The 24,334-nt window shown below is 44.3% G+C and overlaps 1 long non-coding RNA gene across 1 annotated transcript in view; it reads right to left on the bottom strand.

Moving 5' to 3' along the window:
• Window positions 1-2,879: 2,879 nt before the first annotated feature.
• Window positions 2,880-24,334, bottom strand: part of LOC142470781 (uncharacterized) — a 31,375-nt gene continuing 9,920 nt past the window's right edge. Inside the window, exon 3 of the long non-coding RNA XR_012789331.1 lies at window positions 2,880-3,115. This is a non-coding gene — a long non-coding RNA (uncharacterized LOC142470781). The remainder of the gene's footprint in view (window positions 3,116-24,334) is intronic.

Genomic DNA, 24,334 nt, shown 5'->3' with positions numbered 1-24,334 from the left:
TAAAAAATTATCATAGCAAATAAATGTAAATGGCAGTTTAATTCATAATTAATGTGTAGCCTATGTGCGGCTAGCATGGGTTAAAAAACTGGAAATGTCCTGGAGTGAGAAATGTAGCATTGTATTCAAATCCTAGTCACTGAAGGATCCTTTTGAAGATGCAAGTGAAAAAGTGTGAGGGGGCGGGTGAGATAAGAGGTGAGACATGACAGATAAGAGGCGAGGCACATTGGCAACTGTTTGTGATTCCCACCAGCAAGTTAATTTTTTCCACAAGAATGCCTGAGGCTGTGAAAATCCCAGAGTTATCAATGACTGCAATTCACTGTGCCATATGTGTCAAAAAAGATCAACAAGGATCACAGCAGGAGTTCTCACTGTGTAAATGGTGTTCAAGTTTCAATAGAAGTAGCCAATAAAGCAAGATAGAGAGGATTTTTTTAGGAGGACTCAGGGTGGATTTATTGAAATTAATTGATTGATTTAGATTGTAGTGGTGGGTACATTAAGTAAATTAAGTACATTGCCCTAATGGAGAGTACTATGACGTAAATAATTTGATGAGTCGATTTCCCTCTATAGACATTAAGAAATATGAAATATTAGGAAGAGTCTGATCCATTAGGTACTTGTACAAATTAATTGTTTCTTGTCTTCTTCAAAATGAAGGTGTAGAAATGTTTGGATTATACAAATACCTGGGGGGAATAAACGCTCTCTTTGGGATGTATTTCCCCAAAAAGGAAGTGTATAGATACAGTATGTGTGAGAGCTAACAAAGGAACTTGGACTAAAGTGAAGTAGTCATAGCATTTTAAATTGAATATGTAAATGTATGGTGAATGAGAGCAAAGGCATCCAGAAATAGAAGGATTCTTGAGTTTGTGAACCTCTTAGCATCGGGGATAGGGCTGTTCATTTCACTGCTATATTACACTGGAATAGGGAACAATCTGTAATAGAAGATGTTCCTAAGGGCAAATTCTAAGTTAGTGGAAGCAGCCCTCTAGGCAGAAATGAAACTGTGAAATTTCCATCTACAGTATCTTCCAAATTATTCATAGTCATTACTAGGAGCTTAACATATACAGCCATAAATCTACCCTACCTTAATGTGCCTTATATATAAAACAAAATATCTCAGTTCTTCACTTTTTTCAACAATCTTGAGAGTCACCTTAAAATGTAAAATATAGCAAAAAATGTAAAAATAAAAAAACTTCTTTAACGAATCCTTAGTTAGCAAACTACACACTCAAAATCGTCCCCACGAACGGCGCAGAAATTATTGAGGCTATAGAAGGATTATTTTAAAAAGTAGCAATAATAGTAAAATATGTTTTGGTGATTGCCATTTCAAATCAGTTGGAGGAAACCATGGAAGTTTTTTGTTAGTTCCAATTGTGTGCAGGTTTTGTTATTTTTTTTTTTTAATGGGGGAGCTTGAGTTAATGTAAGTTGCAAAGGTTATGCCCAAGAACTACTGAGTTCTAGTGTCAACAGATAAAGTTAGAGAAATACCTGCCTGTTAGAGCCCATGCCAGAGCTTGTGTACTGTATAGTATATCTGTTTGCCTAACCTAGCTTAATTTATTTGAACTCTCATAAATAAAAAACATGAGCAGAATAAGTCAGTAAAATTATTTACCGTATTACTTTAAACCATTGCCTCCTGGAGGCTAAGCACTAAATGCTTAAGTTTATGATGTTTAATATCTTCTGCTATCATGGCCCCAATTTGGACAAACCTGTCTTTAACACCAGAGTGGCAGTTATTTTACTGGAGGTGACAGACTGTGAGGTAGGGAGAGTAATTCAGACTATTACCCAGGTGAAGGCATGAAAGCTCAGTGATATATGAAGACCACTTAAATTCATTGTATCTTGTACATCACATCTTTGATAGATTATAGCTGCAGCATTAAAATGGAAATGGTTTCTCTGGGGCCTGACAGGGGCTGTGGTGACCTCCGACCTCCCTCTGAGGAATGTGGCTGACCGAATTATCAGTTAAGAGAAAAATCTACAGGGAATAGACTTGCAGTAATGGAGAATCCACCATGCATAAATAAATGTGGTGTCTGTGTGTGTATGTATATATATATATATATATATATATATATATATATATATATATATATATATATACACATACAGAGAGAGAGAGAGAGAGAGAGAGAGAGAGAGAGAGAGAGAGAGAGAGAGAGAGAGAGAGAGAGAGAGAGAATCAAATGTCACTAACAACAGCAACACTGAAGCCTTCACTGCCATTTGTCCATTCTATTGCTTGCTCTATCCTTCTACCCCCTAGCTGAGATACAATATTATCAAGCCCAAATATTGATTGAAAAATTGTTATTAGAGATAGTGGGCCTCTTGCATGCTGCCTACTGATTTAATTTAGAAAAAATGTAATTTTATGAAGCTGTAAATGATAGCGGCGTTCTCCCTTGTGTTAGGGAGCAGCTGGCTCTTTAGCTGCTTGCTGTCCCAGGCGTCCCTTTTGCAATCATATGCTCCCTTCCCCTTTGCTTAACAAGTTATTTCAATTTCTAAACGAGTGCCGAACAAGAGAAAGACAACATGCAAATTGAGATCCCAGCCGCCATTCATACATGAAAAAGTTCCCCTGGAATTCCCTCAACTCTACCCACCCCCCAACTGCATCTGTCATTAAAAAACAGAGTCCTTGTTCTCATCAGATTGTTTTCACCAATGACCTGACACCACCATCTATAATTAATTACATCATTTACATTAGACTATTGACTAAACAAATACATAAATCATAGGCAGAGTCAATAGATGCAGACATATTTAATCATGTTCTAAATAATGATTACTGCTCCCATAATACAATAATTATTTTCAGCAGCTGACTTGAATTAATCTTCTGTCAAAGTGCCATTAAAAAGAGAGAGATCGTATTTGACACGATCTCCTTTTTCCCTTAATCTTTTTTTTTCGTTGGCTTTTACTTTACTGTACTTGTATTTTTTTCCTGTTTTCTTTTTTAAAATTCACCCTTCATCATTCTTTTTACGTTTTTTCACTTTTTCGTTGCCAGTGTTTTCTCTTATCTTCTTCTACTTTGAATTGATTTCTTCTGGGGTACCTAAACACATACATAAAACTTAGAACCATATTGAAGTTAACAGAGAAACGAGGTGCCAAAGTATTAGTATCACATATTATTTCTGGGTGTTATTTACATTTATTATATATACAGTAAGCAACAATACTGCACATTCACTCACTACACTCACAGTGCTACCATTAAAACCTTAAAATGTAAATGATTTCTAAACATTTTGGATGGATTTTTACATTTCACTCACAAAACAAAAAATATCCTTTTTTTTGTTTCAAGAATTTGCAAAGCATTTAGAAAATTGTCTATTTTTTCTTACACAAATAACACATGTTTAATTAACTCATTTGTATGGACTTATGTTTCTTACAAATAATTACATGGCTACGAGCTGATTAAACAGAAGGTTTAAGGGGATTGTGACATGACAGTTTAAACAGGGACATGACAGCTTGTGGCCTGAAGGGATAGTTTATAAAACAGCAGCATGATGATGCATCAGTGTGTTACTGCTAGTTAATATTTTCAATCTGGACACATTAGGTGCATGCTGAGTGAGGCTTGTACGGAACTGCAATTCCAGATCAAAGCAGCAGAAAATACTCCATCGGCTTGGGACCCGAAGAAAACATTTGGAATAGAATCGAGTTTGTAGAACTTTGGGGAATTTGTGCTAGTGAGAATTGTTTGAGACAGGAAATCATTCAATGCTTTCTACTGAATGCATGAATGAAATTCATCATTCCAGTAACGCATTGTACTGCACTTGTGGTACAGTAAAGCTAATGGTTATTCACAAATAGTGAGACAGTGTAGTAAGACCTGTCACTCCAAAAAGTTACATTGATACAAAAATAACAATGCAGTGCCTCCAGCTCCAAATATCGAGACCTCTCAACATCTGACAAAACCATGAAAGGATAAACACTAGAGAGAAGCCAGGAACTCAAGAAAAAAGTTTCAGCAAATATAGATGTAACACCCCTGTTGGGCTTACTAGTTTGCATATGAAGGCTTAACTATTGTAGAATGTTGCAAAGTAGTGACCTTTTAATATATGTTGCGATTCAGGCTAACTAAAATTTACGCCATGCCCCCATTTTAAAAAAAAACCTACTCTGTCACTCTAGAAAAAAACCTAATCTTGGTGGAAGTAGTTTAGATGAGTCAAACCACTCCCCTGTAACTATGGTAACCCTTATGTCACCATTTAATATAAATACTGGGGGTGGGGAATTTGGGCCTTAGATCCCAGAAGAATCCCAATGCCACCTGGGATCCCAGGATAGAAGAAGAGGTTCACTATGTAATATGTGTAACTGTATGTATGTAGGTATGGTCACCTTTATTATTTTCCATAGCATAGGGAGCAGTGCCCCTTAGTTTATAAGGACCACTGTAAAGTGGACAGGCCAACTTGTATCCTTAGCCATTTGGAGAATAATGCGTGGTTACTCGTCATTTGGGAGCCCTCGAACCGTGTCTTCCGGGATACAGTACCACATTGGTTTGCCCCAACCACATTTCCATGCCTAGGCACTGCAGATCACCAGTTGTAGGGTCTAGAGGTATCCTGCGTAGGATGACAGGCAATGGGAGCCTAGATTGAAGGCAACCCCTTAACTTAGCCCCTGTAGGGGTCTGCATATAATTCCTGGCATCACATATATGAAGGGTATGTCTTTTTGAAAGTATAAGAAGAGCATTACACAAGCCATGAGTACCTCCCTGGTCCAACTGTTTGGAAGCCAGGGAAGCTATAAGAAAGCCTGTGCTGTTTCAATAAAATATGTCCTGTTTAACCAATTAAAAAAGTCCCTGGCACCCTTTATTACCAGCAGCAACTATCAACTACCAACAGCTTACATAACCATCCCGCTGGACACCAGTACCTTGAGATCAAGGTAACAAGAGTCTGTGCATAACACCTGCACCTTCTATACTAATCTTGTGCAACAACTCCTTTTGAGCCAGGCAAGGAGGAGTTACAGAGAAGATAGCCATAAACTGACATTTCGGTCCATAGATTAGACCTTCATCGTGGGATATATTTAACTATAAATGTAATAGATAGAGCTACAATATCATGGACACGCTAACAGAATACTACAAGGAAAAACATATACCGAGATGTTTTCGTATACGCAACTAACTTACAATTGGACGACAAGGGCAGGATTTTTGCACCCACTGGTGTCAAATTCTTAATAAAGTCTCCTTGGACCTCATTGTTCTTATAAAAGAGGAAGGTACAGAACACGTCTCAAGTCAGACATGACATCTCAAAAATAGAGATACATATTGATCAGTTTAAAGCTACAGAATATCAATCCACAACTTGTACAGTTGGACACCAAGTTACATACATTTAAAGAGTAGCTCTGGGTCCTTAAAAAGAAAAAATGCAAGAAGGTAATTGTTGATTATTAAAAGGACAGCATTTATCCATGTTTAAAAGGAGAACGAAGCCCATTTTGACCTTGTTCACAACATCGTCCACGTGGATTTAGAGCCTCATCAGTTAACACTGAAACGAACAATTCTGAGGCTGAAGGTTTTACATCATTGGACTCAGACTCTGTTCAATTAAATCCCCATAATCCTAATTTTGTAGGACAACGCCCAAGCAAAAGACGAGGAGAGGGAGGAGAAAACCAAAAGTGCCCTCCACGAACAAGATCCAGAGTGCCCAAACACTGTCGTTCTTAATCTCATTTCTGTTCTTCTGTTGACTGATGAGTTATCTGTGTTAACAAAAGGTTTGACATTTGTGCCAACCACTCGTTTGAATCATTTTGAGTTTTGAAATTGACTTGTTACGGTTTGAGCGTTTGCTTAATTTAAAGTCTTTCTTTGCAGGTGACACGGGCACAGCGGAGATGAACTCCCCGAGGTTCAGATGTAAATTACAATTTATAGATCAAATACACAATCATTCCATAAGGCACCTTTATCAATCTAATAAAATAAAATAATAAAAGTCAGTGAGATGAGGAAACGGTTTATGCAGAGAGGCTATTCTGTACAGGGCTTGGATAAGTGCTAGACACTTCTTTATAAACCTAAAACTAATCAGATAAATAAGGAAAAATGACTGGTTTTCTCCACTGCTTTTTCTACTGCCGGTACTTGCATAAAATGTTTAATTTACAAACACTGGACTATTTTGCAGAATGGTAGTATATTAAGACAGATATGTAAAGTACCACCATTTTTTGCCTATACTAAAGGGACACATTTAGCAGAAAGATTGACTAAAGTAGATGATTCCAACAAGTATACAGTGGTGTGAAAAAGAAAGTACACCCTCTTTGAATTCTATGGTTTTACATATCAGGACATAATAACAATCATCTGTTCCTTAGCAGGTCTTAAAATTAGGTAAATACAACTTCAGATGAACAACAACATATGACATATTACACTGTGTCATGATTTATTTAACAAAAATAAAGCCAAAATGGAGAAGCTATGTGTGAAAAACTAAGTACACCCTTACTGCTTCCATTGGAATTAAGATGCTAAGTAGCAGACTGGTGCTGCTAATCAAATGCGCTTGATTAATTGATCATCAGCAAGTGTGACCACCTCTATAAAAGCCGAAGTTTTAGCAGTTTGCTGGTCTGGAGCATTCAGGTGTGTGTTAAAACAATGCCAAGGAGGAAAGACATCAGCGATGATCTTAGAGAAGCAATTGTTGCTGCCCATCAATCTGGGAATCCAAGAAAAACGAAGCGGTGCAACTCCCACGCAGGTAAGGACACAGACCAGGGTAATGACACTCAAGTGTTGGCTTTATTGCCACCCGACAGCCCCAAAAACCACTCTGACGCGTTTCGCACGGTACCCCGTGCTTTGTAAAAAAAATAATTATTTGACAAAGCATGGGGTACCGTGCGAAACGCGTCAGAGTGGTTTTTGGGGCTGTCGGGTGTCAATAAAGCCAACACTTGAGTGTCATTACCCTGGTCTGTGTCCATACCTGCGTGGGAGTTGCACCGCTTCGTTTTTCTTGGATTCTTCGTTACTCATTCAGCAGGAGCACACCGGTTCAGCCAGGTGTTGCAGTATTCCAACAGTGAGTACTTTAACTACTAAGGTCCTGTAACCCATACAAGATTTACCTCACTCTAGAGGCTATTGGGGGGACCGCAATACTGTTGCTTTTGGATATGTGAATTAAGTGTATGCAACGCTGATGGCTGTTCAACAAGCAGATTTTATTATTGCTATACATTTGGTCAACATTGAGAAGCGGAACTAGGGGGTGTGAGGCTCCCGTTCCTTCTACATCAATCTGGGAAGGCTTATAATGCCATTTCCAAACAATTTAAAGTCCATCATTCTACAGTGAGAAATATTATTCAAAAGTGGAAAACATTCAAGACAGTTGCCAATCTTCCCAGGAGTGGACGTCCCAGCAAATTAACCCCAAAGTCAGACCGTGCAATGCTCAGAGAAATTGCAACAAAAAAAAACAAGAGTTACATCTCAGACTCTACAGGCCTCAGTTAGCATGTTAAATGTTAAAGTTCATGACAGTTCAATTAGAAAAAGACTGAACAAGTATGGTTTGTTTGGAATGGTTGCCATGAGAAAGCCTCTTCTCTCTAAAAAGAACATGGCAGCATGGCTTAGGTTTGCAAAGTTGCATCTGAACAAACCACAAGACTTCTGGAACAATGTCCTTTGGACAGACAAGACCAAAGTGGAGATGTTTGGCCATAATGCACAGCGCCATGTTTGGCAAAAACCAAACACAGCATATCAGCACAAATACCTCATACCAACTGTCAAGCACGGTGGTGGAGGGGTGACGATTTATGCTTGTTTTGCAGCCACAGGACCTGGGAACCTTGCAGTCATTGAGTCGACCATGAAATCCTCTGTATACCAAAGTATTCTAAAGTCAAATGTGAGCCCATCTGTCCGACAGCTAAAGCTTTGCCTAAATTAGGTCATACAACAGGAAAATGATCCCAAGCACACCAGCAAATCTAAAACAGAATGGCTGAAAAATAATCAAGGTGTTGCAATGGCCCAGTCAAAGTCCAAACCTCAACCTGATTGAAATGCTGTGGCTGGACCTTAAGAGAGGTGTGCATAAACAAATGCCCACAAATCTCAATCAACTGAAGCAACGTTGTAAAGAAGAGTGGGCCCAAATTCCTCCACATCGATGTGAGAGACTGATAAAATCATACAGAAAACGATTACTTCAAGTTATTGCTGCTAAAGGTGGTTCTACAAGCTATTGAATCATAAGGTATACTTAGTTTTTCACACATGGCTTCTCCATTTTGGCTTTATTTTTATTAAATAAATCATGACACATGTAATATGTCATGTGTTGTTGTTCATCTGAGGTTGTATTTACCTAATTTTTAGACCTGCTAAGGAACAGATGATTGTTATTATGTCCTGATATGTAAAACCTTAGAATTCAAAGAGGGTGTACTTACTTTTTCACACCACTGTACACCAACACTTTTTTTTCTAATCCAAAATTTTGCTGTTTTTGATGTTTTATAGTTACATATAGCTACATAGCTACATAGTAGATGAAATAGAAAAAAGATATATGTCCATCAAGTTCAAAGTATGCTAAATTTATATGACAGATACTTTATCCTATATTTGTATTTAAAGTATATTGATCCAGAGGAAGGCAAACAAAAACACCCAGTGAAATATTATCTAATGATATCTCATAAGGGGAAGAAAAATAATTCCACCCTGACTCCAAATATTGGCGATCAGGTTACTCCCTGGATCAACATCCTTCCCACGTTTACTTATTTGGTATATCCCTGTATACCTTTCCTTTCTAAAAAGATGTCCATGTTGTAGTTGTTCCATGCATAACAGGGTTATTATACTGGGAGATACCTTTGTCCATCCCTACACGGAAAAGAGTTTCCATATCCGTGCCCATGCCATTGTACCTTTAGCTATGTGGTTTATGTTTTGAAGTGCCCATGTAGTTTATTGTATGTTGGTAAAACCACGAGACCCCTTAAAAAACGTTTCTCTGAGCATAAATCTAAAATCAGAAAGGGAGAGGAACCGATTTCACATATTAGACTTGGAGATAGATCCACAGAAGTCTGTTGTTTTTGCACTTATAATTTGCATTGCCGAAATTGTGATTGGACGTTATTTTTCGTCTTATTAATGGATATCCTAGCACAGTGGTGCACACACTTCCTGTGCTGCGCCCCATGCCTGCTCTCTCCCTGTGCCGCGGCCCCCCTTACCTCTAATGCGGCATCAAATGACGCTGTGGGGTCATATGATGTCACGTCACATGACCAATGATGCCATATTGCCATGGAGACGCGTGGACTGAAGATGGTGAAGTGAGCCACGCCCCCCCCCAAAAGTCTTAGGCAGGCGTGCCCCCAGTTTGTGCACCTCTTTCCTAGAATATCCTAGCAGCACTAGTAACAGAAATTTTCACGTCTCAGAGATGCTGTAAATTTGTCCTATACTCCAACGTTAGTATGGACCGTCCCCTTCAACTCGGAAGACCCTCTCAAGAGGCCAAGACCCTCTAAGGTGCTGAACAGGAAAAGAACGAACGCTCGGAGGATGAAGTTAACGAGTCAGACACAGCTTTGTCAAATATTTCTCCTAGTTTACTTACAGTCACACTCAGGTTTATATAGCTGAGTGAAAGTGTATACGTGCAACAGCTTACTGTACTTCCCAAGTTACAATAGTGAAGTCATATATTCTGACTTGAGACTTGAGAAATTGAAATGCTGAGATAGCACACACATTGAAATTACGTATGTGTCCAGACTTCCTGCCTTTACTTCAGGAACTGCCATCTGACCATATTCCTGGCATTCAGCCAACACATATGGGGCAAAGGTGGTAAACAACAGAATGGCTAGATTATTACAAGGCAACTTTATAAATTAATATGGAGTACCCCCTATAAAATACATATTATCAGATGCAGTCTCTAATACAGTGCACATGAGCATTGGTTAAAAATCTTAGTGCACCCCATTTTGTGATGCATTACGCATTCGTGTGACCTATCAGGAATCCGATAAGTATGTTTCAAATTCAAATAAATGCATATTACATCGTGACAGGTAGGTGTGGTGGGAGGCATTGCAATGACGTCACGCGAGCGATTCGCCATCATTGGCTGAATGTTTCATGTGACGCGGCTGTGATGCGACCATCACCCAGAAGAATCAATTTCTCAGATGTGTTTGAAATTTGTGCGCTCGGACGCTTCGGTCGCACGCACTATGTGCTCAATTGCCCACATTACTTTGTTTTGGCGTAGCGTGCAGATGCTCCACCATGATAATCACAGCTATAGGCAAACAGCAAGCAAAAAGTGAAAAAAAAAAGCTCGCTGACTGTCATGGAACAGGAATACCCCTGTCTGCACTCCTGTTTCACCCCCCCCCCTTTTCCTCGCAGCCCTGCTTGTCAGCTTCTTAGTGCCAGCTGTATGTGTTTGGCTCTGTATACCAACACAGTGCTTGTGTGATAATACAGTGCCATTTCCTCTCTCCCAGCAGCTTGCTGTATTAAAGATGCAACATTATTGCTACATGTTGTAGCTCCCCCAGACTCTCCTGTGAGTTGCCATAGCAGCCCCAGCCTTTCTCTCAAATGGGCTAGTCTGCTTTCTCCCCCTCTGCTCTGCCCACAGATGGTCTGTCCCCAGACTATCTTACTACCCAGCATACATTGCCATTTCCTTTCCACCACACCACTGGACGAGTGAGTACCTTGCTGTAACCCCTGTAATGGTGCTGCAGGATTATCTTTTCACCTCCCTTTACTACTAAGCACACACAGAGATATTTAGACCTACACCTCTACACAAGAGACTGTTTTTCCCTGCTTTCTCCAAATAAAGTAAGAAAAGAAACAGACCTTGTCGTGCTTGGAAAAGAGTGTCGAGTTGACACTATCTGAGCTAAGTCATCCTACACGTGACCCTCTGGCTTCCAGAATACTGACCATGCTGCCGAGGCACGGAAGACTGGAGGGGGACCACCTGTCCCATTACACCTGACCCCTATGTAGGAGTGGGTGAGCTCTATCATTGGTGAGCTCTATCATAGCTACCTCCCAGGTATTGAGACTTGTGGATTCAGGGTATGTGGAGATACTTGGTAAGTGACAATACAGTACATGTATAATACCTTAGATATCGATCTCATGTATACATGCACTTTAGACACAACCTTGAACATCAGAACAAACATTTCTGTCATATTTTCAGTGCACTCACACATTCAAGTGAGGAGTACTTAGCTAAATAACGTATGTCACATGCTTACATGTGCTCTCTCATAAGATCAGAAAACACTATAGGCCATGCCTTGTACATTGCAGTAAGGAATCAATCTGTATAAAGTAATCATTTGCCTATTTGAGGTCCTTATACCTGCTCACTACTCACAAGAACAACATTTAAAGTTTCAGTATCTCAAAGAGTCCCTGAAAAAACTGATTAATCATCTTATGAAAGGTATCTAGCCACCCACTGTACCCAGTACTTATCTCCTATGATTCACCATCATTAACCTGCTTCTAGTATTAAGGTTCACTGATGAATCGTGTTGCTCTTCCTTCTGCTAAGGATCACCCCACTTCTTTACCTGTTGGCAGTGTCCCTCCAATCACCTTCCTGTCTAAATACATTCCTGACTTCTGATGTTTGCCATTGCAAACATATTAGAAATAGTCACGTTTAAAGTACTTAATGTAACTTTGTGGCCAGGACATACTTGAAAATGAGAGGTAATTCTAAATCTAATTGCACCACAAAAGGAAGGAGGGGTTAGGAGTGATATAGGGAGAGAGGAGCATTTGGATACAGTGCGGTACCAGAGCCTTCCTAGCCTGGCAGAACAGCACGTACCAGAGGTAGCGGGTATGATCCAGGAGACTACATAATCTGAGTAAAGTGGACCAGTGTAAGATGGGGTTCCGAAGCTGTGAGTATTCTCATACTTAATACACTCAATATTACATGCAATAGTATGCCAAAACAAACATACTCTCCATTCCCTATAATAATTAAAAAATATAGGGGCCTATTCACTAAATTTCGATAAGTTCAGTGCATTGCTGAGCGGGTTTGCATTTTCTTACCGCTCTATAAGAAATGGGTGTCAAAACGTTATTCACTAAAAAAAAATCACAAGTTTTTTTATACAGTAGTTTGGTAAAAAAATGCAACATCGTACTACTTTGTGTTTTTCCCCAATACTTATTGCACTAGTGTTTGCTTAAACTGTAGCCTGGAAAAGCTGCACAGAGAGAGCTGCATCTCCTTGCCCAGCTCCTAGGCTAAGTCCCTGGTGGTGACGGCGGCGTGTGCGCCACACACCAGACACTAACCTCAATCAGGCAGGCCCCAGTGTGTTCTCTCATGTTGACTCACGAAGCGCGGTGGCGCATCAGCCAACAGGGGAGACAAGAAATGTGTCTTCACGTTCTGTGCTGGGAGCCAATAGCAGGGCTTGAGGAGAGTCTTCAGACTAATTGCCTTTTGACCCCTCTTTCCCCCAGATCGCATACAATAATTTCTCTGTGCAACCTTACTGCGCGATCACAGAGAGCAAGCAGCATCACATACTATACAAGACTTGCAGTGCTCGAGAAGAACCACTATGCTGCTCCCTCCCCAATATCATGACATCAGCAGGCCCTCCTCTCACTCGCCCCGCCCTTCCCATACAGCCAGTAAATGTTCTAACAAGGGAACTGGTCCTTATTTCCCACCCTCCTCCTTGCAGAGCACGTTACTGTGCTTCTCTGTCCCTTATGCATCTTCCCAAAATAATTTTGGCCACGCCCTCCACACCTCCCATCGTTCCCTACAGACCAAAGATCGCGGTTTTAAGCTGTGGTTTTAAATATTTTATTAGATTTTTTTCCCAGAGTACAGATATCCAACAGTATAATGATGGGAACATACAGATGTATACATTAGAAATTGTATCATTATTATAAGATAAGAAGCATATTGCGTTATTCTTGAATAGTTACTGTTAGCCTGTGTATAACATCTGCAATTACAGTATATAGGCATTCATTCAGTTGGTAAAGGAGAACCAACTAGTACTGATCAGTATTTATACCATGTTGAAAAGTAGTTGGGGGGGAACAGAAAAGAGAGACAAAGGGAGGGTTGGGGGGAAGTGAAAAAGGGGAGAAGGGGGAGGCAGAGAGGTGTGGAGCCTCTGATACGTCGGAGCGCTCCCTGCACTCGCTGCAACCTTCCCTGCGCATACAGCGATAGGATTGAGTCTGGGGAGCCTGGCTACATCTTCCCCATGTGGACTCCAACGTCCCCGCTTGGAATACTAGAACATCAACTGGCACAACGATTATATAATAAAAATGCATGAATACGTAAACGATACATTTCACACTCTATATAAGGTTATACATCTCACTGAACATACACTGGCGACACACTTTATTCGAGCTCGGCTAGTCCCACGAATTCGGGTATACCCGGGTGTATTGAGGTTTGTGACTGTTTTCTGCCCGAGTGCATTGGGTTATTTTCCAGGCAGGGATTGAAGCATTTTATTCCCGCTGGCTGCAATACTGCACAGTATATATATATATACTGCATTACAATTCATGAATTTATGCCATCTGGTAGACACGCGAAGCATTGCAGCCTATTAAATCCTAATCATTATCATTTAACAGATCAGCCGCCCGTCAGCCAGGCATGAACCCAGGCTGGGAAGGCAAACGCAACGGGGCTTGTCAGAGGTGAGGAGCGGCGCATTCCAGGTATCTGCCAGGTACATACTGGGTATTTGCTCGAATAAAGTGTGTCGGAGCAGTAACTATAACTGACTTTACTCGGTTGCGAGCCCACTGCTGAGTGCCCCGAACGGGTCATAGGTCATCCTCATTGGAGGCGGCCCAACTCTCTGAATTCGTCTTAATTGTTCTTCAGTCACTCCCTCATGAGAATGACTATCACAGTCCTGAGGCTCGGCCTCTTCCCTTGTGGGAGTTACAGTCTCTGCATGATCATTGAAAGGCACAAAACATGGACTCTGCGGGTCCAAAGTAGAATTTTCAAGAACCACCGTATTGGGCGTTTTCTTGCCGAGCTCTTTACCCGTAGCTCCACCGGGAGATGCTCGCTGCTTCTGAGGGCCCCTTTCAGAGGTTCCCTCCTGTGGATCCTCATAAGTCATATTATTGTCAGTCTCTGTACCACCCCCACACTGGGTCATCTCTCCATCCAATGAAGTAGCTGGTAGTTCAGCTTCATCCTCCCCCACTTGCGGGATAGGAAGCAAATGGTTTCTATGCCATACCTTTACCCGACCCTCCGAGTCCTTGATATGATAGACCGGGAGGCCAGGCATCTGGGACTCCACTTCATAGACTCCTTCTCTCCACTGGTCAGCCAATTTGTGTTTTCCCGGTACTCCCAAGTTGCGGAGAAGTACAGCATCCCCTGGCTGAATGTCCCGATGTTTGACCTTGTGGTCATAGCGTCTCTTGTTACCAGCATTCAGCTTTTCCATAGATCTTTCCGCTTGCTGATAGGCCTTTTGCAGGTTCTCTTGTAGTCTCTGCACATATTTGAAGTGAGTGGCATTATGAACTCCGTAGTGGAGACCCTCAGCCATATGTCTACTGGCAGTCGGGCCTCTCTTCCGAACATCAGGAAGTAGGGCGAAAATCCGGTAGATTCATGTCTGGTACAGTTGTAGGCGTGTACTAGCGTCTCCACGTGTCTACTCCACTCAGTCTTTTGCACCCCCGTGAAGGTGCCCAGCATGTCCAGTAAAGTGCGATTGAACCGTTCAGGCAAAGCGTCCCCTTCAGGGTGGTACGGGGTGGTTCGGGATTTGGTGATGTGCAAGATCTTTAGTAATTCCCGTATAAGTTTGCTTTCAAAGTCTCTGCCCTGGTCAGAATGTAGTCGGTGAGGAAGCCCATAATGTATGAAGTATTTTTCCCACAGCACCTTGGCTACTGTGATGGCTTTTTGGTCTTTGGTCGGAAAGGCTTGCGCATATCTCGTGTAATGATCTGTGATAACCAGCACATTGCAGATTCCCCCAGCTATCCGGCTCAATACATAGAAAGTCCATGCATACTAAGTCCAAGGGGACCCGTACTTTTCAAATGACCCATTGGGGCGGCCCTGGATGGCAGTGTATTGCGTTGAATGCAGCGGCTACACCGTCGACAATGATGCTCCACGGCCTCCCTCATTTTTGGCCAGAAGAATCGATCTCTCACCAATCCAAAGGTTTGGTCGACGCCCAAATAACCATGTTCGTCATGTAATGACCGCAACACCAAGTATTGTAACATTTTAGGTAGAACCAGCTGCCGCCTACTTGGATGGTTATGATATTCCACAACCCGGTATAATAAATTGTCCCGTATTTCAAATTTATCTGCTTCTCGCATCAGAATATCCCCCACATTGCCAGGGGCGTGTTTGAGTAGATCTGGACGGTTTCTCTGGATAGCATGGCGGATGGCGCCGGCTACCGGGTCACGAACTTGATAACGCACCATGTCTTTCCCGGCTATGATCTTGTCAGGGGTGATGTTCATTCCACTGGGATCCCTGTACACATCGGGGATGGCCTTGGACGCACACCCTAAAGAATCCGCCACCCTTAATTCGGAGAAGGCTACTTGATCATTCACTATGGCTGCGGTGCTGCACAGAGCCCGCACCCCAGGGCCAGGGATTTCTTCCCATTGATCGTCATCAGGGGTTGCGACCAGCCCCGGTCGTCTAGATAGGGCATCGGACCCCACATTCAGGGGGCCCGGTTTGTATTTCAGGGTGAAATTGCAGTTGAAGAGTGCTGCTAACCAGCGATGTCCAGCCGCATCCAGTTTAGCTGAAGTCTTGATATACGTGAGGGGATTATTGTCCGTGCGCACCTGGAACGTGATACCATAGAGGTACTGCTGCGGCCAAGTTTATTCGAGCATTTGCCCGTTCTTGGCCGCAGCAGTAGCCTGGCGCGCGCCCGAGGGTGACGGGCGCGCGCCGAAGCAGCGGAAGAGCGCCCTCCGATCGGGGCGCTCTCCCTACCGCTGCCGGGTCCGCCGGGTCCCCCGGAACCCCCTGCCGCCGTCCCGCGATCGCGGGACACCAGGGCTCCCTCGGGGAGCCCTGGACGCGCGTTCAGGGGGCGCAGGCTCCCGAAGACGCGTGACCGCGCGTCTATGACGCGCGGCACGCCGAGGGGCGGCCACTAGCAAGCCGGGAAATCTCCCGGCTTGCGGTACCGGCCACACTTTAATAAAGTGTGTCGGTAGTGTAGTCATGGAGCTTATCCACGATAGCCCACTTTAGGACGAGAAACTCTAGCTTATGCACTGGGTAGTTTTGCTCGCTGGGCGTCAGGCTGCGGCGGATGTAGGCTACAGGTCGTAATCCTTCTGGATGTTTCTGATGTAGTACCGCACCTAGTCCATTGAGACTAGCGTCCACATGTAGGATATAAGGTTGTTCGGGGTCGCATAGGCTAACACCGGAGCCGCTGTCAGACTCTGCTTCAGGTCCAGGAATGCCTGTTCACACTCTGGAGTCCACTTGTCCCCGAAGGGTTGTCGTGCGGGAGTGGCCTTTTGCCCCGTGTCTTCGGGATATGTTTTGAGAAGACTGTTGAGGGCCTTGGCCCGATGAGAATATCCTTCCACATATCTACGATAGTATCCACAGAATCCCAAGAAAGAGCGCAATTCTACCACGTTATCGGGTCGGAGCCAGCTTACTACGGCTTCTATTTTGGCCGGGTCATTGGCTATTCCTTCAGAGGATACAATGTGTCCTACGTAGGTCACAGATGTCCTACAAAATCGGCATTTATCCAAGGACAACTTGAGCCCCTCCCTAGCTAGACGGTCGAGTACCTTCAGTAGCCGGGTCTCATGTTCCTCTAGTGTTCGGCCGAAGACGATGATGTCGTCCAAATACACCAAACATTCTCAGGGGTTCAAGTCTCCCAAGGTTTTCTCCATTAGTCGTTGGAAGGTGGCCGGTGCCCCACAAATGCCTTGGGGCATGCGAGTGAATTGATAGAACCCCAACGGACAGATGAAAGCAGTCTTCTCTTGATCCTCGGGGCTCATGGGAACCTGGTAATACCCGGACCTGAGATCCAACACACTGAACCATTTTCTCCCATTGAGGGCATTCAGGATCTCTTCTATGTGTGGGAGGTTATATTGGTCAGGAATCGTGCGATTATTCAAAGTCCGGTAATCCACACATAGTCGCACAGTCCCATTCTTTTTCCTCACCACCACGATGGGTGAGGCGTAGGGGCTCCTGGACTCCATGACGATCCCAGCCTCCTCCATCTCGTGAATCACGGCCCGAACATCCTCGACATCCCTAGGGGCGATACGCCGGGAGCACTCCCGGAAGGGAGTCGTGTCATTCATCCGGATAGTTTGCTGGGCACTGCGACTGCACCCACATCCATTTCTCCAGTAGAGAAGACGGCACGCCTGCCTTCCAATAGGCCCCTCAATCTCTCCTTCCACTCTTCGGGCAGCCCGAATGAGCCGAAGTCGAAGTCTTGCCCGGCCGAGGGGCATACAGCTCGGGCGGTTTTGACCTGGGTGGTCTCATCCACTAGACTGACCGGGTAGATCCGACCCAATTTGTGTCCCGCATCTATAGCCATGGTGAATGGGGAGAGATTCTGTATCAACACATAGATGCGACGAGGAATGGCAGTAGGCCAATCCCGAAATTCCGGCACTATTCGATATCCTCTTCGAGCGTCTTCTTCCGGAGTGCTTTCCAGCGAAAAGAGATGCTCCGTGTCTTCTCGCGCGGCATACAACCACCATTCTGGCATTCTCTGTATTGCCCCAGGCTGAATTTACGTTAGGCCGGCTCTGCCTCAGAACAACAGCCCATAGTCCTCGAGGCCCGAGGCTGGGGGGTCCGGGTCCACCTGAACGAGCTGCAGTTGAAGACTGGACATGGGCCATTCATTTGTCTCTTGCAAATAGGCTCGGATAACTGCTTGTACAATGTCTGCATTGGTCCCCAGGATGATCGGGTACTTGGGTAGATCCTTGGGTTCCAGACACACGAGGGCGTCCACGTTCAGGGGGTGTGACTTCCCGGGGTTGAGCTGCTGAATCTCTAGAGACACCGTCACGATACCATCGATAGGGTAGTCTTCATTGCTCAGGCCCCTTACTTTGATATGTTCGGCTGACTTCAGGGGTTTATTCTGGAGATGTTGATCATAGAACCCCCGATATATGCTGGTCACTTGTCATCCTGTGTCCAGCAAGGCGGAGGAGTAGATGCCGTCCACTAGCACACGTATGAGAGCCACCGGTCCCACCCGATTATTCCAGTCACGGGGACATTCACTATCTCGGGTGGAGGTCAGATTTGGGTCCGTGGCCTCCCGGGGTTAGGTCAGAGCTGGCGCCACTATGGCTCCCCCACTGGCGGCGTATACTCCGCAGACCATGGCATTAGGCGTGAACTTCTTGGGGGAGGGACTCCAGTAGCGAGATTCCCCCATCCGGCAGTCATAAGATATATGCCTTTTCTTTCCGCACTTATAACAGGACAGATCCCGGGGCGGGGTGCGGCAGTTGTAAGTGGGCGAGGTTCGCCACGAGTACTTCGACCGCTCGGGCCCGGGCTTGTCCTAAGGGTCTTCCTTCTTTTCACTAGCCCCCTTACTCTTGGGATTGATGGCCCCTTTTGCTTTCTGCGGAGAATGAAGCATTAGATGAGCCTCGTGTTCCTTGACTTGCTGTAACAACTTCGTGAACGTAGGGGGGCTCCCCCGGGTGAGGTTGTCGCAGATCATGTTGGCAATGGGGTGGCTGGGGATTGACCCTCGCAGATATTGCTTACGGAGATACTCATCCATTTTAGAGGCTATAACATACTTATGGTGAAGTAGGGGCCCTAACGCTATCTGCACCCGATGGATGTAGGCAGATAAGTCTTCCCCTTCCTTCTGATTGATGGCATAGTATTTGGCCCACAGGGCTCCATCATCTTCGGCCACGCCATAAGCTTCCATCAAGAATTCGACCATCATTCGAGAAGTCAAGTCAGGATGTTGCTTTCGATGAATGCTAACCAGAGTGGACGCTGGGGGTCTCAAGCATTCCATGATGCGTTGGCGTTTCACTGCGTCCATACAGGACTGTTCCTCCATTACACCCCGGGTGTGTTCCTTCCATGGGTCTATCATATCTTCCCCCGTTGGGACGGGCAGGGTCCCTGAGAAAGCTTTCAATTTCCGGTAATTTTGGGAGTGTGTGGCCAGAGTGAGGGCTTCCACTAAGGGTGGTAAACTGGGTGGGGCGGTCAGCTGGCCTACCTTGTCATTAGGTTTCTGCAGCATATCCCTACACAGTCCAGCTTCCTCGGATTCACTGGACCCCTGGTAACTGAAGTCCGACCGACAGCTACCCGCGTCACTGGCCGGATAATTAGCGGAGGTGGGAGTATGACAGTCGTCGCCCAGCCCCTCAGTGGGTATGTCCCGGAGTGGGTAGACAAAGGGACTTCCACCAGGAGGAGAGTTGGGGAGCTGTAGGTATTGGGGAACAGAGGGCTCGAGTACCACCAAGTCTCGGCGACAATCAACTAGCAGGGTGTTCCACTTGACGTCTTGGTCTATAAGGACGTCCACCAGGCGGGCTTTGGAGAATCCCGGTAGTTGTTGTAGGGCCGTTTGTAATGTCTCTAGGGTAAGGCCATAGGAACTTGACTCATGGCCACCACGCGGCGGGCGTTTGCATCTGCAGCGCCCAATCGCGCATGCTCTGACACGATGGGAGAGTCATCGTGGACAGGTGGCTGTGTGTGTATAGCCGTGGGGCACCCCAGGTCTAAGATCTCAGCAGCGCCTCCAAATGTAGCCCTGTTTCCTAGTAAATACAGTACGCTACAAATGCAATGTAACCTGTTGGCTCGCAGGTCCTGAGCCTCCGCCACGAAGAGCCTGGGGCACGCGTAGGAATATGGATATCCTCTTACTTGGTGCAGCGCCTCCACCTGCGACGACTCCCGCCAGAGGGGGAGTGGGTCCTCGCAGGACAAATATATATCACTCCACACACAGCATGTAAAACAACCAATGACTTTACTAGCGTAACCATAAATATGCATATGATCAACAGGTGTCCCTCCCTAGAGGAGACACTAACTACTGCATCTCGCAGGACGCTACCCCCTTCACCGGGTGATCCCACCCCGTGTCCAATACCCACACTCAGTGTTCCCCCACCCTCAAGTGAGATATGTGTGTGTTCGCAGCCACTATGTCCTGATATAGATATGTGGTATAGTTGGTGCACTTGATGATGTTACCTTCCGGGCACTCCGGTGCCCGGGCCTGCCAAGGAACTTCACAAAGGATCAGACGACAGCTGAATACCAGGACTACCTTCCGGGGCGATCCCACACGGTCGGCTGCGGCTGCGGCAGCGGAGGTCTGAGCCCAAACCTCTGGCCAGATAATGCAACTGTCTCTGTACTTATGATTCTCCGATGCACAATAAAGGGGAACTGTTACCTAACTGGGGTCAGTCCCTATATCCGCTCCACTCTACGGGGACTCAGGGCCTAACTGGGCCGAGGTATATGGCCTAGTGTAGGGGCTGTTGGCCTCCCTACACATAGAGCTCCTTCTCTTTCCTCCTCCCATATGGCTCTGACAAGCGTGCTCCCCTGCGCTACCTCTAACCTTCCTCCCGATATCCTGGCCACCCTATAGGCTCTCTGGCGTCACCTTGTCTCGCTATGCCTGCTGGGACTCGTAGTCCCGTGCGCTCCACCCTATAGGAGCCGCTCCACTTTCGCGGGCTTTGCAACCTCTGGCCGCGCATGCGCGACCTCTGCTCTATCGCCACCTCCACGACCCGCTGCGCTTGCGCGCGCACCCAACATGGTGGCGCCCTGATTGCTCGGACAACTGCGGAGCCTCTGATACGTCGGAGCGCTCCCTGAGTTCGCTGCAACCTTCCCTGTGCATACAGCGATAGAAGTGAGTCTGGGGAGCCTGGCTACATATTATATTAGAGTCACATCTATTTTGTTGACTAAAATTTATTCAGTGTGTATTTATGATTCTCGGGATTGTCATGAGATCTGTACTGTAAAGTTTGGGCTGTTTTATATACAGTCACTGTGCAGGGTGTTTTTTTCCAGCCTTTGTCTCCTAGAAACACATTGGCATCTCATTCTGGGGCGTGGCCTTACTCTATGCGTCGCTGAGATAATTTCTTGCTGTGACGCGTGATGATGTCACACGCTCTCAAAGGAAGCCATTCCCGCTGATGTTTCAATGTAAATGTATAAATTGATGCTATTGTACCTTGTATTTTGACACCCTGATGAAGGCCTAATCTACTGTATGGACCAAAATGTTGGTTTTATGGCTATCTTGCTATCTTCTATTTTTGATTAAACTTTTATCTTGAGTGCCCGGATTCTCTATAGTTTTTATTATTTCAGAATAGGGCTTATTAAAATAAGTCAGCCTTTACTTTTCAAAGTTTTGAAAAATTAGTATTTTAATATTGGCACATCCAAACCATTTTTCAATCTGGTAGCCACAAATGCGAATCAACAATCAGCCATCAAACATTTAACTATTCAGAGGCATCTAAGAAATGCAAATTTGTAATTAATTCCCAGAGAAAGAAAACAATCCAAATATTTGCTTTTAGCATTTTTTTTTTTTATAACTTGTATTTTTTTTTTTTTGTGAAAATACAGCATATATACATCTTATTTCCAGTACTGTGACCTGCATTATTCATATCTCTTATGTATGATAGCTGAACACAAACATTGTCATCAAAACAAAGTTATAAGCAACAACATAAACTTAAATAATAAATAATCATAAAGTAAAATTAGGTGGGGGGGGAAGAGGAAGAGGGTGGGGAGGGGGAGAGGAAAGTTGGGAGGCCGCAGCTCTGATCAACGCCTCAGGGACCGATGTCTGGCTTGATTTGTTGCTGCTGGGTGGGCTACTCCATTACCGGAGAACGCATCTAGCTACTATTAAAGCAAAACGGTGGCTCTCTCCACCCCAGGGATGTCTGTCTGGGCCAGCCAAGGTGTCCAGACTTTTAGGAAATTTTCGCCAGTGTCATTGACTAAACTTGTCAATTTTTCCATCTGGCATACGTACCAAATTCTATTCCGGATTTTGGGGATAACAGGAATTTCACTTTGTTTCCATAATGCTGCAATCTCGCACCGCACGGCTGTAGCAAAATGTGCTATTAGTTTAAGAGTGGCTTTTGAGAAGCCTTGTCTTGCTCTTCCCAAAAGGAAGAGACCGGGATCAAATGGGATGTCGAGGCCTAACAGCCTCTGAAGCCAATTAATGATTTTTTTCCACATTGGAATTAGCCGGGGGCAAGACCACAGCATCAGCGGGTTCTCCACACTGTCTAGGACAGAGTGGAGAACTACCATTTACAAATTTGGATAGTCTAAGCGGGGTGAGGTACCACCTCATTAGGACCTTATATGCGTTCTCCTTTAATGTTGTGCAAATCGAGCTCTTAGCAGCTGCTGTTGCTATTTGGGTCCACTCGTCAACATCTAAGGTCTCTCCTAAGTCCGTTTCCCATTTTAGCATGTAACCTAGCTTGTGGGTGACTTTAGTTCCAGAACCGATCACTTCTCTATACATCTGCGATGTGAGTCCCTTTGTGTTGGTCTCATTCAGACAGAGCTTTTCGAATGTTGTCAGAGGTGGGTATGGGGTTAAATTATTGTAGAAGGCTCTGATCTGGAGGTATCTAAAAAATTCTGAATGTGGGATATTTTTCTCTTCTCTAATTTGTGCAAATGATATGAGTTTGTTGTCTACCACCAGATCTTGTAATCTCATAATATTATGCTGTTTCCAGATTTGAAAGTTAGCGCTAGGCATACCCGGAGCAAAGTGTGGGTTCCCCCATAGGGGTGTCATTAGGGTTTTTCTGGATGTAAGTCCGCATCTAAATTTGGTAACATCCCAGATTGCTAATGAATTGGTCATTGAGGATAGCGGCTGTTGTATAGCGGATTTTCTTGCTATTTTTGGGGTCCATAATAGGTTGCTTAGTTCCAATGGGGAACAAGCTTTGCTTTCCAATGCTACCCATCGCTTCAAATCAGGGTGTACTTGCCATTGGGAGAGTTGGCATAATTGGGCCGCTCGATAGTATGAAATCAAGCAAGGTACTGCTAAGCCCCCTTCTGTTGGGTGTTTCAGTAGGGTCTGTTTAGTAATTCTGGATTTTTTGCGCCCCCATATAAATGTAAAGATGGTGGATTGTAGATCTCTAATTTCCTTTAAATTTAACGGCACTGGGAGTGTTTGGAATAAGTATAAGATTCGTGGGAGAATATTCATTTTTATGCTATATATTTTTCCTATCCAGGAGATATTGAATTTCGCCCACTTTCTTATATCCTCTTTCAGTGTTTTAATTAATTTGGGATAATTTGCTTTATAAATTGATTTATATTCACTTCTGATAAATACCCCTAGGTATTTGATCGCCTTAAGCTGCCAGCGAAAGTTGAAGTTTAAAGAGATTAGTTTTTCCTCTGGTTTTGGAATGTTGACGTTCAAGGCTTCTGATTTTGACTGGTTTATTTTAAATCCTGAAATTTTGTTAAACTTATCTAATAGGCTGAAGAGGTTAGGGAGAGAGGTGAGTGGCTTTGACAAGACCATTAGTACATCATCAGCATAGAGGGCTATTTTGTGGGTTTGATTATCTAATTTGAGACCGGAGATATCCGGATTTTCTCTCACATGTGCCGCTAAAGGCTCCATACACATGGCAAAGAGTAAGGGCGAGAGGGGGCAACCCTGTCTCGTGCCACTCTTGATCTTAAACATGTCCGAGTGATAACCTTAATGCATAACTTTAGCTGTCGGACCAGTGTATAGCGCCATGATAGCTGATATTAATTTATTCTCGAAACCAAATGCTCCAAGTGTAGCTTTTAGGTATGCCCAGTCGATCCTATCAAAGGCCTTTTCTGCATCTAGACTTAACACCATAATTTTTACTTTTTGTGATTTGGCTATTTCTAACAGATCAATGATTCGTCGGATATTATCTCCCGCTTGTCTATCCTTAATGAAGCCGACTTGATCTGGGTGTATTAGTCTAGGTAGGATCTGACTTAATCTATGGCAATTAATTTAGCATAGATTTTGATATCCG

This window comes from Ascaphus truei, chromosome 1, assembly GCF_040206685.1.
Source record: "Ascaphus truei isolate aAscTru1 chromosome 1, aAscTru1.hap1, whole genome shotgun sequence".
Taxonomy (NCBI): domain Eukaryota; kingdom Metazoa; phylum Chordata; class Amphibia; order Anura; family Ascaphidae; genus Ascaphus; species Ascaphus truei.
This window is presented reverse-complemented; position numbering and strand designations above follow the sequence as displayed.